At 49.0% G+C, this 13,359-nt stretch overlaps 1 long non-coding RNA gene across 1 annotated transcript in view; it reads left to right on the plus strand.

Annotated features, from left to right (window-relative positions):
- The first annotated feature begins 11,410 nt into the window (after positions 1-11,410).
- Positions 11,411-13,359, plus strand: part of LOC119869619 — a 46,799-nt gene continuing 44,850 nt past the window's right edge. The window contains exons 1-2 of the long non-coding RNA XR_005371712.1: positions 11,411-11,431; positions 12,108-12,177. This is a non-coding gene — a long non-coding RNA (uncharacterized LOC119869619). The remainder of the gene's footprint in view (positions 11,432-12,107; positions 12,178-13,359) is intronic.

Genomic DNA, 13,359 nt, shown 5'->3' on the forward strand with positions numbered 1-13,359 from the left:
CGGGACTCACGCAGCTTAGTCCGGGAGGCGGGAACGGCGAACCCGGGGCGGCACCGACGCCTTACCTCCCGCACTCTCCGCGCCTTTTCGCGGAGACCCCCAGGGCTGCGCCTCCGCCGGTCCCCCCCGCAGGTGCACAGGACCCCGTCCCTCCCTTCACCGCCCCCCCGCAGGTGCACAGGACCCCGCCCCTCCCTTCACCGCCCCCCCCCCCCGCAGGTGCACAGGACCCCGTCCCTCCCTTCACCGCCCCCCCGCAGGTGCACAGGACCCCGTCCCTCCCTTCACCGCCCCCCCGCAGGTGCACAGGACCCCGTCCCTCCCTTCACCGCCCACCCCGCAGGTGCACAGGACCCCGTCCCTCCCTTCACCGCCCCCCCCCGCAGGTGCACAGGACCCCGTCCCTCCCTTCACCGCCCCCCCCGCAGGTGCACAGGACCCCGTCCCTCCCTTCACCGCCCCCCCCCCGCAGGTGCACAGGACCCCGTCCTTCCCTTCACCGCCCCCCCGCAGGTGCACAGGACCCCGTTCCTCCCTTCACCGCCCCCCCGCAGGTGCACAGGACCCCGTCCCTCCCTTCACCGCCCCCCCGCAGGTGCACAGGACCCCACCCCTCCCTTCACCGCCCCCCCGCAGGTGCACAGGACCCCGTCCCTCCCTTCACCGCCCCCCCGCAGGTGCACAGGACCCCGTCCCTCCCTTCACCGCCCCCCCCCCGCAGGTGCACAGGACCCCGTCCCTCCCTTCACCGCCCCCCCCGCAGGTGCACAGGACCCCGTCCCTCCCTTCACCGCCCCCCCGCAGGTGCACAGGACCCCGTCCCTCCCTTCACCGCCCCCCCCCCGCAGGTGCACAGGACCCCGTCCTTCCCTTCACCGCCCCCCCGCAGGTGCACAGGACCCCGTTCCTCCCTTCACCGCCCCCCCGCAGGTGCACAGGACCCCGTCCCTCCCTTCACCGCCCCCCCGCAGGTGCACAGGACCCCACCCCTCCCTTCACCGCCCCCCCGCAGGTGCACAGGACCCCGTCCCTCCCTTCACCGCCCCCCCGCAGGTGCACAGGACCCCGTCCCTCCCTTCACCGCCCCCCCCCCGCAGGTGCACAGGACCCCGTCCCTCCCTTCACCGCCCCCCCCGCAGGTGCACAGGACCCCGTCCCTCCCTTCACCGCCCCCCCCGCAGGTGCACAGGACCCCGTCCCTCCCTTCACCGCCCCCCCCCGCAGGTGCACAGGACCCCGTCCTTCCCTTCACCGCCCCCCCGCAGGTGCACAGGACCCCGTTCCTCCCTTCACCGCCCCCCCGCAGGTGCACAGGACCCCGTCCCTCCCTTCACCGCCCCCCCGCAGGTGCACAGGACCCCACCCCTCCCTTCACCGCCCCCCCGCAGGTGCACAGGACCCCGTCCCTCCCTTCACCGCCCCCCCCCCGCAGGTGCACAGGACCCCGTCCCTCCCTTCACCGCCCCCCCCCGCAGGTGCACAGGACCCCGTCCCTCCCTTCACCGCCCCCCCCGCAGGTGCACAGGACCCCGTCCCTCCCTTCACCGCCCCCCCCCGCAGGTGCACAGGACCCCGTCCCTCCCTTCACCGCCCCCCCCGCAGGTGCACAGGACCCCGTCCCTCCCTTCACCGCCCCCCCCGCAGGTGCACAGGACCCCGTCCCTCCCTTCACCGCCCCCCCCCGCAGGTGCACAGGACCCCGTCCCTCCCTTCACCGCCCCCCCCCGCAGGTGCACAGGACCCCGTCCCTCCCTTCACCGCCCCCCCGCAGGTGCACAGGACCCCGTCCCTCCCTTCACCGCCCCCCCGCAGGTGCACAGGACCCCGTCCCTCCCTTCACCGCCCCCCCCGCAGGTGCACAGGACCCCGTCCCTCCCTTCACCGCCCCCCCGCAGGTGCACAGGACCCCATCCCTCCCTTCACCGCCCCCCCCCCCGCAGGTGCGCAGGACCCTCGTCCCTCCCTTCACCGCCCCCCCCGCAGGTGCACAGGACCCCGTCCCTCCCTTCACCGCCCCCCCCGCAGGTGCACAGGACCCCGTCCCTCCCTTCACCGCCCCACCCCCCCCCCCCCCCCCCGCAGGTGCACAAGACCCCCATCCCTCCCTTCACCGCTCCGCCCCCTTCCCGCATCGCTAGGAAGGTGGTCACCGAAGTCCAAGCCAGCTGAGTGGTCTCTTCACGAGGCTCCTTGCACACCTGTCAGACCTTTCACCTCCCCGGGGCCTGGGGCTCTTGTCTTCCTCTTTTTTTTTTTTTTTTTTTTTTTGGATAAGGAGCCTCATCTTTTTATGTGGTACTTAAAAGCATCCTGACTATACATGCACAGTAGGTGAAGGACTGACATACTTGTGAGCTTCACAAAAATCTAGGAAGGCAGAGCAGTTGCTTTATTGATGTAAAAACAGATCCAGAAACCTTCTGGATCCTTCTGCTGCCCTTTGGCTGCAGAAGAGGTTTAATGTGTAACCTGTTCTGGGGACAGTTGTACTTCCAAAGCGTGCCAAATGCCTTGAGGAAAAAAAAATTCTTTTAATTATTATTTTTTAAAGATTTTATTTATTTATCCATGAGAGACACACACAGGGGCAGAGACACAGGCAGAGGGAGAAGCAGGCTCCATGCAGGGAGCCCAACTCAGGACTCGATCCCAGGTCTCCATGATCACGCCCTGGGCTGAAGGCAGGCACTAAACCACTGAGCCACCCGGGCTGCCCGAAATTATTTTTTTTTTCTTAATGCAAGCCTATGGGGTAGGTTTATGCAGGGAGCCGTTCTAATGGGGAACTCTAGCCAGAGCCAGGACAGTGGCTGCTTGCTTTCCGTGGCTATATGTGATTGACATGATGCAACAGGACTGGTGGCAGATGGTTATCTTAAGGCAACCAAGCCCAGGTGAATGGAGTTCCCAAGGAAGAAGTATTTGGACGAGCATTGCCAACGGGAAGTGTCACACAAAAGAAACTTTGAACGGGGTTTCCCCTGTCTTGCCATGGAAGGCAATGGCCTGTACAGTGAGAAGAGGTAGGTTTCTTTTTGGAGGGAAAAAGTCCAGGGTGTGGGTAGTGTGCATATGCTTGTGCCACTCCTGCTTCCTTTAACGGAGACCACTGCAATAAGGAAAAGAAAAAAGTGTAAAGAGATAAAGCAAGCTTAGGGCTCACATTATGACCTCTGTGTATGAAGTTAGTAAAGACGTGTGATGTGTGCAAATAACGTCACTTTTGGCGAATTACCCCCCAGTCACTGTCCACCAAGTGGTAGAGCCCTGTGCGGTGTGGCGGCGTGCAGACGCCCAGAGCTGAAGCTGCTCTCATCCGCGTTTATATCCACACCCAGCCCTGCCCGCCCGGTTACTCCTGAGCACCCCCCCTCTCTTCCTGGGAACAGTGGCTGATTTCACTCTCCCCTCTGGCCACCTAGCCCCCTTAGGAACCTAGAACCAACCCCCATTCTCTGCTTCTACTTCCTTGCCCTGTGCATTTGTTTAATCCTTTGCAATCTGAGTTCCCTTTTTACCATTCTAGAAAAAAGGGCTGTTTTAGAGAAGCGCACACAGCTACCCCTGGCCTGCGTACACTGGCTCTGGGGCCTAGCAGTGAAAAGACCTGGTTCTGCTGGGGCCTTTCAGGTGTCAGGGATGGTGAGGGCTTACACGTGGGATGAGAACATAAGGAGGAGCTCCATAGAACTGTGGGGACATCTATTAAGGAGATTTCATTTAGCCTGGGACCAAGAAGGCTTCTCAAGCAGAGGGACGCTTAAAATGAAACTTCACAGTGGAATCAGCTAGGCGACAGCGAGGGAAGGAAGAGGCTGCCAGGCGAGAACCGCATATCCGGAGGACAGAAGCTGAGAGTGTGCATTGTGCCCAAATGCTGATAAAAGCCCTGTGTGGAGATTGGAATGGACCACACTTTTTTTTTTTTTTTTTTTTTTTTTAAGATTTGTATTTATTTGAGAGAGAGTGAGAGACCAAGTGCACAAAGCAGGGAGACAGGAGGGAGAGGGAGAAGCAGACTCCCTGCAGAGCAGGGAGCAGATGCAGGACTTGATCCCAGGACCCTGAGATCATGACCTGAGCCAAAGGCAGACGCTTAACAGGCTGAGCCACCAAGTTCCCCATGGAATGGGCCACATTGAAAGTCCCTTGGGCAGCCTGGGTGGCTCAGCGGTTTAGCGCAGCCTTCAGCCCAGGGCGTGATCCTGGAGTCCCAGGATCAAGTCCCGCGTCGGGTTCCCTGCATGGAGCCTGCTTTCCCTCTGCCTGTTTCTCTACCTCTCTGTGTCTCATGAATAAATAAAATCTTAAAAAAAAAAAAAAGTCCCTTAAAAGAATTGTATTTCCCTCTCACATTTTTAAGGTAATAGCTAAAATTGTTTTTATTTTAAGCTTAGTTACAAACGTTCTAATAATTTATGACATTTAAAAATGATTACAGATATCTGTTAAGTGGTCTGAATGGATTATGAATACCATGGTGATTTATCACCCATCAGCATCTGTTTAAATGCTTAGGATTTTTACCAATTAGAATTTTTCATTGATCCTTTTTCTCCTTGAGAACATATTTCATTCCACTTGTGCCACAGAATTTAACTTCATGGAATATCGTTTTATGATTCGAAGTCTTTTATTGGTCAGACTAGATCATCAAGTATCTAAGAGTAAAAATTTGTCCTGGATTGAGCTATTACTGTTAGCAATATACGGTGAATCAGTGTGTATCTCAAAATCTGATAATTAGTGTAAATAGTTTTATCAACAACTGTCTTGATGCCTTATTCAGAAGAAATTTTAAATTAACTTTTGGTGGGCAGCCCCGGTGGCCCAGTGGTTTGGCACCACCTTGGGCCCGGGTGTGACCCTGGAGACCCAGATCAAGTCCCGCGTCGGGCTCCCTGCATGGAGCCTGCTTCTCTCCCTCTGCCTGTGTCTCTGCCTCTCTCTCTGTCATGAATAAATAAAATCTTTTAAAAAAAAATTATCTTTTGGTGTCAAGTTTGTTACACCTTTCCACGTCCACAATGCAGTACCAAGTAGTAAGATTTGAGGTGGACCAGGTGGTTGGAACGGTGAAATAGTGAAATGCAAGGTGGGTCTGGACTCGCAGGAGTCTTCACAGGCAGATCAGTTTCAGGAAAGTCACACTTCTGAAAGTTGGGTCCTTTAGAACGACTCATGACCACATCTTTACATATTCTCAGGGATACCCCCATGGAGTAGTTTGAAAACAACTGGTGGAGAACGTGGCGCAAGGGAAGGAAACAAAGATGATAGTGGTTGTGTCAGGAGAGATCAACAAGAACCACCTAACAGTGGGGCTTATGAGACATGTAAAGGATTTTAGACCTTATCCCAAAGGATCTGGAAAGCTACTGAAAGGCTTAAAAGGGATTTTTCCTTTTTTAAGTTGATCAGGCAGTGGGAGAAACAGATCGGGAACAAGTTGGAGATGTTGCTAGACTCCCAGCTAATGTAGGCTCAGACTTTCTTAGTGACCCTGTATGGAGAACAAGACATTAATTCCTCAAGTACAGCCTTTTGGGAGGGAAATTTGGATAGTATCCACCAAACACAGACGGATAGCCTTTGAATCAATACATCGAATTAAGTGAGTGTCCGTAGTAGAATGATCACATGAATTCACGAAGATGACAAGTGAAATGCTCTACTGCAGGTGGAAAGAAACAGATGGAAATGTATTGCCCTAGATGTCCAGGACATTAGGTGAAAGAAAGGTTGCTGAATGATCTACGCACTACCGTCCCATTTCAGTAAAAACTGAAACAGTCTATTTCTACATACAAAGGTCTAGAAGCCACTGATGACAGGGATTATGTCTGGGGCAGGGACGTAAGCTCAGATGAAGTGCAGCTGGGCTGGGGCGGGTATTGTTTCAGGCTTTCACAAATACTGATTCAACAAATGTATACGCGCTAACTATATAGCCCACCCACTCTGTTGGGGTTCAGAGAGAACAGATGACGGCCCTGAGATCATGACCCCCGTGAGGTGCGTGTGGAGGGGGGATGGGACTTCCCTATTGCACGGGCAAATAAAACTAAGACAAGAGCTGAAAGGTGTGATTATCCACAGGAGTTAATTAACTGGTGGTGATAAACGAGAAGGAAGGAGGGGAGAGGAATGCCTTCCAGGTTTACGCTTGAGTAACCGGGTGGAATTTCATTCGATGGAGTGGAAACAGGTTCTGTGGGGCCTGTTCAGAAAAAGCACAAGTTTCCAAATACAAAAGTAGATGTGAACATGGATATTCATTTAGAATGAGAAAAGAAATCACACACACACACACACAAAAAATAGCTGTCAGGTCACAAAAATAAAATAGCCAGGAAAATAACATTTTATTCTCTGTCGTGGATCTGTACAGTTTTCTTTCGATTGTGCAAACCATCTTATATTTTCTACATATAGCAAGAAAAGTACTCATCTTTCCTCTAGTGTGATAAATGGAAATTTAGTTTTTATCACTGTTAGTAGTTATAAACTACTCAACCTTATGCTATGACTTTAATGCATATTCAATACAAATCTTTTTTTTTTTTTTTTTTGGTGGGGGCAGGTGTGAAGGGGCAGGATAATAGTATAGTGGGACCTTGACAACTTCATTCTAAAACTCATGAAGGAAAACAAGTAATTTTTTTAAATGGAGGAATACTGAGTGGCAGACAGAATGATACTCATCCGAACATACCAACATAATTTCTGCAACTTGTTAATTAGTTTACGTGGCAAAGGATCATTTGGGACACATGGAATTCAGGATTACCAATCAGCTCACCTTGACAGAATCCTAGGCTGTCCAGGTAGGCCCGTGGATTCACCAGGGTCCTTAAAAGTAGAAGAGGGAGGCGGAGAGGGAGCTCAGAGAGATGCGACCAGAGAGGACCGAACTCCTGTTGGCAGGCTTTGAAGACGGAGGAAGGTAGCTGAGAGCTAAGGATGGGGGGCCGGCTGCAGAACAGATCCCCTCCCAGAGCCCCCAAGAAACCAAACCTGCTGACACCTTGACTTGAATCCAGGGAGGCTCATCTTGGACTTCTGATCTCCAAAACTATAAGATAACAGATTTATATTACTCAAGCTACTATGTGGTAACTTGTTACAGCAGCAATGGAAACAACATGCTGATGGGGGGCGGGGGTGTGCCTGCCCCAGTAGGTGCCAAAGCTACAGGCAAAGCATTTTCACTAACGAAGAAATAAATAGTTCAGCAGAGCAAAATGAAGAGCCCCCAAACCCATGTACGGTGTGTTTTATGGAGCTTTTTTTGAAAGTGGCATTTAAAACCAGAGGAAAAAAAGAATGAGTTAGTCAAAAGGTAATATTAGTACAACTGTCCGTCTTTTGGAAAAACGTAAAATATGCCAACCAACGCCAGAATAAAGGCCAGATGGGATTTAAACAAAAATATTCATGAAAAAAAATTAAAAACACGGATATATTAGAAAAAAAATAGAATACTTTTATGATATTCAGATAGAGGAGGACTTATCTGGGATCATCCTGAGACCATACTCCTATAGTGTAGATTCTTGAGAGATCTTGGAATCTCCACAAGGTAACCTGATGGTGTTGAGCAAACAATAGTGTCTGTGCTACAAACTACAGAATGTTCACCCTGAATACTATGAGGTTTTAGGGTGTCCTTGGGGGCTTGAGGAACGCCCACGTTGTATCTACGTGAACTCAGGTGTGGAGTGTCCTTAAAGCTGTAACCTGACCACCGAAGTGCAAACTGACTGTGCAGGTGGTAACATGGTGCGGATCTGGGGGGGGAGGGGGGGTTGCCCTTAGAAACAAAGGAAAACACTTGCCTCATTGAGTGCGGGAAGGGTCTCAACACCGTAACATTGTAGCCCAGTGCTCTGCCTCTATTGGTCAGCTACCACCCAAACCTTTATTTTTACTTGTAAAACTAAAACAGCCTTGTTCCAAAAGACCTAAACACTATTAAAAAAAAAAAAAATCGGATGAAATCTGAGTCTCTTTCAGTGTTGTCCCAAGTCCAACTTTCTCGCCTAGAGGTTAGCGTCGGAATAACGTTCTAGTTCCTCACCTTTGCTTCTGTTAGTCGAGGTCTGTGCGTCTGTTCCCCTCTTGACCTGAAGACTTTCGTTCGGATCAGACGTCCATCCCTCCCCAACCAAGGTCCTGTCTGGGGGGAAGCTGACTTTAACCCGGGCCTGTAGATGGGCCATGATTAGCATCAGGCAGTGGTGTCTGAAGTGTGGGCCTGGAGCCTCTGAGGCTCCCCCCCTCAAGACACATCCAGGTGTTGTTTAAGTGTCCCCAGGTGAAAGGTTTCATAATGGCAGCAAATCGTGATTTGCCTTCCCAGGTTGAATTTTCAGTGATGTTGGGTAAACCTGCTAGCACTCTAGCACGTGTCAAAGCCAAAATACCAAAGCGAGCTAGTGACCACATGTTCTTCATCACCACATACTTGTGGCAAAAACACACTCCTTTCACTTAATATTTTTGAAGCAATAAGAACACCACGTTTATTAAATCCTTACCCTTTAAAAAAAAATCCTTACCCTTTAACATTGCGTGTGAGTAAATGAGTATTTATGAAGCATGTGTGATTTCACCGAGGTACAATAGTTCTCTAGAGGAAAAACTTTTTTTTTTTTTTGACTGAGCTAGCTGCTAGCTACCTCTTTATTATTATTTTTATTTTTTTAAGATTTTATTTATTTATTTATGAGAGACAGAGACCTAGGCAGAGGGAGAAGCAGGCTCCATGCAGGGAGCCCAATTCGGGACTTGATTCCAGGTCTCCAGGATCACGCCCTGGGCTGAAGGTGGCGCTGAACTGCTGAGCCACACGGGCTGCCCTTTTTTTTTTTTTTTTTTTTAATGGAACATCCTTTTTACTTGAAAGAATAACCTAAGTTATTCTGGCAGAATTTTTTTCAAAAATGAACAAAATATCACTTCAAGGAAAATAATGGATAGTATTGCTAGTAATAAAACTTGAGCTTTCATTGAAAATCAGAATTTTGGAAAGCTTAAGTTTGCTCTCAGGAGTTTGACATGTTCCCAATACTTGACTTTTAGAAATTCCGTGATAATAACCATTACGGCTTCTCAGTTTTGTATGTCAATATTTAGATTTGCAAAAATAAGTGAACCAATAATTTGCAAATCATTGCAAATCATTGCATGGGTAAGGGATTCTTTCAAAATGCAAGAGAGATCAATGGATTCTAATGTGATAGGGTACAAAAATTTCCTATATTAAGCTCCACATTGCTAATAACCTTTAAGAACTTCTTATCTGAAAAGGCTTAACATTCCTTCCTTTTTCCAATCACATATCTGATGGAGTCTGGGTTCTCTTCATTTGTCTCCACCAAAAAAAACATGGCAACAGAGCAAATGCAGGCAATCCAGCTGTGTTCAATTCAGCTACATAGTAAAGAGACTTGCAAGACCGTGTATGACTGTAGCCATTCTTCTAAATAAATTTAGTTTTGGAAGTTGTTTTTCTTTTTCCGTGAAAAACTTGTTAAAATGCAATGGGTTTTAAAGTGTTTTCAAAGGAACTAAATATTCTTAAATTCATTTTACTTTCCAAAACAAAAAATATCAATAAGTATAACTTTTTTTTTAAGCTTTGTCTAAAGGTTTCTTGAATCATTGATCTATTACAAAGTAGCCCTGCTTGTATTTCCACAAAAATTGGTTTAGGGATGAAGTTCTAAGGGCTTCTGAGACCCAAAGGCGATTAGAATATTCTAAGAAAACAATCCTGTCCACTCTGCTAAAGGAGTTACCAGAAGAGATGCTCCTCTCTTTCTCTTCCGCTGAGTGAATTGAGGTGACACCTGGAATTTCATCACTGCTTTGTTCTCTTATGGAAAGTCAGTTTTTGGATGGAGTGGACAGCCAACAGAGAAATTGATAAAGACTTAGTGTGGATTTTACTGAGATGGGAGTATCTTGGACAGAAAAGTAATAAGAATCACCCTGGCTGCTGCATTCACTGTCTGGGGCTGTCCTAAAACAGCATCACAAGCCAGGTAGTTTGATTTTTTTTTAAAAAAAAACCTCCAGCTGCTGAATCAAAGCACCTATGAAACCCACTCTCAACCCTGTAGTTACAGGAGCAAGCAAATATCTATGGAAGCCAGGTTGATATGGGCTTTTCTCTTATCTATTATCTACCCAGTTCTCCACATTAGAAACCTGCAGGTTACTCTGCGTTTCTCTCTTGCTCACTGTTGACACTAGGTCACTATTCATTCACTCAATCAGTTACTGAATGCTTGTGTGCAAGGCCCTGGTACAGGACCTGGTGATATAGCCATGACCAAGGCAGATAAGATCCCAGTCTTGGCATTACTTCCACGTCAGCACTAAGATGGGTAATAGCGTGTCAAGGAGTTATAAGGGTAAGCAGTGAGCAAGGATAAGGTGATATGATAGTTGTAAAGTGACACCTTTACATCATGAGGTCAGGAAATGTCTCCCTAAGGAGACCTTTAAGTTATAATTGGAATAAGATCTAAGATGAGAGCATTTCAGGCTGAGGGAAAAGAGCAAAGGTCCTGAGTTTGGTAGGAACTGAGTAAGTAGCAGTTTTAACTTCCTGCTGGCTAAATCCTTTCAGTCCTTCTTCATTCTTCTTCCCCATCCTGCATGCAATCTATCAGCAAACTCTATTGGCTTCACCATATCAAAATACATCCAGAACCCATCTCCCCTCTCTACCTCTCATTGACCACCCTCTTAGCTATACAACCATGATAGCCTCCTACTTAGTCTCCCTGCTACTACTACTTCCCCTCATAATCCTGTTCACTATATTTGAATTGTGTCCTCAAAACTCCTACAGTGAAGTCCTAACCCTCCATCTCAGAATAGGACCTTTATTTGGGATAGGGTCTTTACAGAGGTGGTCAGATTTAAGTGAGGCCCTTCTGGGGGGCCTTAATCCATTCTGAATGGTCTCCATATAAGAAGGGGAAATTGAGGTCCTTGCACAGAAGGAATATGATGTGAAGGTCAAGGTGTCATCTCGGCCAATGACCGTGGCCTGCGTCCGATCCTTCCTGATGGCTCTCTGCCAGGACCTTGACCGCAGGCTTCAGCCTCCAGAACTATGCCAACAACGAATTTCTGGGTAAGCTACCTGGTGCACGATGCTTTGTTATGACGGCCCCAGTAAATGAATGCAGCAACCAAGGTGATCCTTCTGTTACTTCTCTGTCCAAGATCCTCCCGTCTTGGAGTAAAATCCAAAGCCCACCAGCACCCAGGAGCAGTGCTGACCACACAGAGAATGGCTGTGCCTCAGGCTCTGAGCTTCAGCAGTGCTGAAGTGACCTCACAAAGCCCTCCTCGACATGACCTTATTCTTTGCTCCAGGAAGTTCTTACTAGGAAGATAAGGCTGTAAACCAGTAAGTAACTCTGTTGCTTGCTTCATGAATCCCACCATTCCTTTGACACGGACCACAGGCCGCTCAGCCAAACCCTTCTCAGGACAGCTGAGAGCTCACCTGCATAAAAGGCCTTCTCTGGACAAACTATTCCACAGGGTGCTTAGCAGAGAAACATTGGTGTGTCAGACTTGCTCAGGAGCCCTGGCCTAGCTGTGCCCGCCAGTTGTGAACTGTTCTAATATTGTCCAAACTTGATTTTGTCCCCATGTTGAAAGGTCTTCCTAAAACTATTCAAGCCCAGACCCTAACCCTAAACCCCATAAATGTGCTCCCTTCTCCCCTCTGGAATGCTAAGACTGTCGATAATCTCCCTTACTGTGGTAAGAAGCAGTGGTGTTGCTTGATCGATAAGTTCCTCTGGTCTTTTTGGAGAGCCAACCATCCTGAACTTTTGCCATCCTTCTTGTGCATTGAGCAGGAGGGTCTTCCCAGATTTGACATGTTCTTCCCACACCTGGGAGCATGTTTGCTAGCCTCTTTCCCAGGCTTTGTCAAATGTTACCAGAGAGACTGTCCCATAACCTCCCTGTATGACCTCTGTGTCCCCTCTGTGAGATTACCGACCGCGTGCCAGAGGCTAACTTCCACCAATATTCATACTCTCCTTTTATGATTATCACATCCCTAATTCTAGGCACATCACAAAACCCACTTCCCAGCTTTTCTTGGACCTAGATGATTGGTTAGCCAGTGAAATGGAAAAGGTATGTGTGGTATGGGATGTGTGAGGTAGCCTTCTCTTTTTAGATGCAGATGTGTGCCATAGCTGGAGTTTCAGCAGCCAAACTGGTAGGCACCCATGGCAGGGCAATCCCAAAAGGAAAGTGAATTCCTGACCCCATGGAGTATCCTACTAGCATTGGATTTACCACCTCCAGATGTTACAAAAGCAAGAAAGAAACTTTAACTTGCTTAAGCTTATTTGTTGTTGTTGTTGTTTCAATTTGAAACCAAACCTAATCCTAACTAATATAATCCCCCCACCCCTATCCTGCCTTACATTACATTTATTTCTGTGTGACGTGTATTTTGACTTTCCCTAACTGGAATGTAGTCTTCTTGAGATGGGAGACTATTTTGTCTTTGCTGCATTTCTGCAGCCTTGACCAATGCCTACCAAACAAGAAGTCAATAGAAACTTGTTGAATTAAAGAGGAGATTTGCACTCCAAGAGGATGTGCCATGTTCCCCCCTCCCCGCCAGGGCATGTTGAATAACCCTGACACACTGTCACTGTGTAGATACATATGGGGTGCTTTCCTAATTCATGCCCTCTTCTTTAGCATTGCTCCCCAAAGTCCCTGCTACATGAGATCTGCAGAATCTGGTTTGTACAAGGGAATCTCTCTCTTCAGCCCCTGGTGTTGGATCCACAGTAATTATGTGTCAGGCAATTGGAGACCACGATTATGAGCCAAACAGAATTGAGCAGTAGGGCATAGACATCAGGTAGAGTTACAGTCTTAATTGGCATCATGGAAACCCCAAATGACCTACATGTCGATGCTTTGGCAGACCTGGAGCAAGTGAACCAGGGGGGATCAAAATGCAGCCTATGCCCACAGCCCACATACCCCAGAAGAAAGGGAGCAAGAAGGAAAGAATCCTCGATTCTTCATAAACAACTCCTTTTTACCTAATATGCCTTGAATTTATATTCCCTGTATTGTATATGCTTTGAGTTTGTATTCCCTGTATTGGTACAATCCAGGCTAAGACCTCCTTTGACGTCTCCTGGGGCGTGTGTCCCTCAGGGCAAGGCTGAGGCCCTTCCCAGTCTGGTCCCGACCTGCCTTTCTGACCTCCTGTTTTATTGCTTGCCTCCTCCCAACCTGAGCTCTGTTCCCAAGCTCCTTTCAGTTCTCTAAGACAGCTGGGCCGTCTGC

The sequence above is a fragment of the Canis lupus genome, chromosome 16 (assembly GCF_011100685.1).
Source record: "Canis lupus familiaris isolate Mischka breed German Shepherd chromosome 16, alternate assembly UU_Cfam_GSD_1.0, whole genome shotgun sequence".
Lineage (NCBI taxonomy): Eukaryota > Metazoa > Chordata > Mammalia > Carnivora > Canidae > Canis > Canis lupus.